Source organism: Cynara cardunculus, assembly GCF_001531365.2.
Source record: "Cynara cardunculus var. scolymus isolate 2C chromosome LG 12, CcrdV1, whole genome shotgun sequence".
Taxonomy (NCBI): Eukaryota; Viridiplantae; Streptophyta; class Magnoliopsida; order Asterales; family Asteraceae; genus Cynara; species Cynara cardunculus.
In genome coordinates this window covers 12,707,905-12,710,898 of record NC_037539.1, presented here as the reverse complement: position 1 = coordinate 12,710,898, position 2,994 = coordinate 12,707,905, and the positions used below count along the sequence as shown (strand labels likewise).

At 34.0% G+C, this 2,994-nt stretch overlaps 1 long non-coding RNA gene across 1 annotated transcript; it reads left to right on the top strand.

Moving 5' to 3' along the window:
* Nucleotides 1-851: 851 nt before the first annotated feature.
* On the top strand, nucleotides 852-2,532 carry LOC112523641. The gene is made up of 3 exons (XR_003070293.1): nucleotides 852-1,006; nucleotides 1,119-1,236; nucleotides 2,478-2,532. It is a non-coding gene; the product is annotated as an uncharacterized LOC112523641 (long non-coding RNA).
* The last annotated feature ends 462 nt before the right edge of the window (nucleotides 2,533-2,994 follow it).

Genomic DNA, 2,994 nt, shown 5'->3' with positions numbered 1-2,994 from the left:
TTATCTTATTACATTTTGTTTCTACAGTTTGGAATCTGAGAAGCCTATAGGCTGCTACAGTGCTTCAGTGCAGGTAAAGTAGTTGTTTTTATGTTTGGGTGTACAATATTTTACTTTTTTCTGTTAAGATTATTAATTTCGATTGTCCCTGTTATTTTGTGACACTTGAGTTATCTAGATGTTTTATACTTGCAAAATTGAATGTTGTTCTTGGTTGTAGATTTGTGATCCGAGTCTGTATTATATATGCCTTTCATTGATCATAGGTTATTCTTGAGAATCATGATGTAGAAAGAAGATTATTTGATTTCCATGACTTTTAAGCAGTGTTAACCATTTTTAAAAGCAATACTAAATCATAGAAGTATGGTTGGATAGGAAGGTATCAGAACTTTCATTGTGATCATGTTTTGTGCACTTGAAACCTGTTGGTAAAACTAAATAGGTGATAATCATGAACCATTTGTAGTTCTGGCCTTAAAGACAACTGAACAAATGCATCACTTGACAATATCAAATGATTTGTCTATGCGTCTCAATGTACCCTTGGTATATGTATTATCAGAGCTATACAGTAGTTATTTGGTCCTGTGGCAGACCAGGGATATTAAGGAAGAGAGGTGATACAAATTTATATAAAGACTAATAAATGACATTTGTGTGGGACTAGAAACCACCAGTACATAGTTAAAAACGATCCCATTAAGCCAGGTGTGATATAGTTAAAAGAACAAGACAAATTACATCTAATACACAAATAGTGGAGTATTTTTCAAGCATTCAACTCTACATGAAAGATAATTTTGACTTTATCCTTAATATGTTGATACTTGACAAGAATTTAGTAACCTACAATAATTTACATTGGTAGGTTGCAGCTGCCGTGTATGACAGACAACAGGTAGCTGATCATGCGCAAAATCTTGCCACCAAAATCCGAAATAATTTAACCAACTCTATGAAATCTCTTGGTGTGGACATATTGACAGGTTTTGGTATTGTTGTGGTAAGTCGTGTATTTCAGGCATTTGGATTAGTGATCCCATTCGCATATTTCTTATAAATTGCATTAAATTTTTTTAATGAATATATATATATATATATATATATATATGCAGGGTCCACAGAAGGTGAAATATGGAAAAGTTGGGGGGAGTGAGACACTTATTACTACAAAAGACATAATCATAGGTACTGGATCAGTACCATTTGTCCCCAAGGGAGTTGAAGTTGATGGTAAGTGCTTGTTTCTTTGTCCAATCTCCCTCATCGAAGTCTTCCGATTGGGCTATAAGCTAATAGGTTTCTATCATAAAAAAATAGAGGAAAACATTAGAAAATAAAATGAAAGCAAGAGAAAATATTCAAWGAAAACATTCTGATGCAATAGTTTTGTGAGGTCTTCTCTACTCGGTTCATTTTTAGGATCCTTGATAACATAGAAGTTCAAGTCGGAAAAAATGATAGACCACTGCCATACTTAACCTGTATCTTTTACATTTAGAATGCTTGAGAAGAAATACTATTTCGGTATTTCAATGGAATATGTTTGTTATATTACAATGTTTCATAAATCATAATATTTATGGGATATATTTAGATCCCTTAGCTTTGCCCTATGCCAAAGATATTAACACTGGTTAACTAGCACTGCAACATTTAAYCTGTATYTTTTCTTTGTAGTTCATTGGTCAACTACCACTTGATTCCCTAGGTAAATGTTTTTTCACACATTTTCTTGCWTGAAATCTTCTTTTCATTTATGTTATCGTCGGTGTCTTGACCTCCACCTTTATTAGGGACCAAAAATGTATAGCAGAATCCATTTAAAAAAAAGTCATTGCAAGCTTGAATATACAAACCTCTGTTGTGTTCATGAAGTAGTTAAATAATTGAATCTTTCAACGATTGTCTTCTTTTTGCAAGTTATCTGCTTATTTACTTAACACAGTTCTGTTTCACTTGAATATATTGTGTTGTTTATTTTTGTACTATAGTTCCCTATTTGCAAGAGCATTTTAATCTGATGCTGAAATTAACTGTTTAATACCTTCATAATGTTACTGATCAGCTGCCTGCAGGTAAGATCGTAATAACCAGTGATTATGCACTAAAACTATAGACAGTACCAGAATGGATAGTTATTGTAGGAAGTGGTTACATTGGTCTTAAATTCAGTGATGTTTATACAACACTTGGAAGTGAGGTGGGCACTGTTAATTCTTTCTGCAGATATCTGCTGTAAATACACATCTTTTCAAACATTCTTTCCTTTTCTTACCTTATACTATGTAACCATATAGTACTATTTGACATTATTAATTGAACTCTATGAGAGAGAGACAGACAGACAGAGACAGAGAGGTGATGAAGTTGTTGCCTCGCCCTGATGTGGAAATTTTGAATATGTTCTGGTGTTTCATTGTTTATTTGTTTTTTAATACAATTATATGACAAAGCTTCTCATCGTCTTACAGGTGATTTTTGTAGAAGCATTAGATCAGTTGATGCCTGGTTCGACCCTGAAAATGGGGAATTGGCTCAAAGGGTTCTCGTAAATCCTCGAAAGATTGACTATCCTACTGGTGTATTTGCATGCAAAGTTCTTACACTATTAACCCTTTTTATGGTAGGGGTGGGATGGGGGGACTAAAATGCATCATTGTTCATATTTGTCTAATTCACCTTTTATATTGACGGATCACTCTGGTAAGAGATGGTAAACCTGTAGCAATTGAGCTTATTGATGCAAAGACGAAAGAACTGAAAGATACATTGGAGGTGGGTTTCTATGATTAAGTCAAAATAATTCCATCACATATTTCTACATCATCCACACAAGCAAATTACATTATAGTGATGCTTGCTGCAAAGCTGATTCAAAAACTCGGGGTTGTTTTGTGGCAAAAAACATAATCGGCACCCCTAGAAGCTTACCGAATTTCAGCAGCTACAGGGCTGTTTTGTGGCAAAAAATCGGCACCTAAAGAAGCT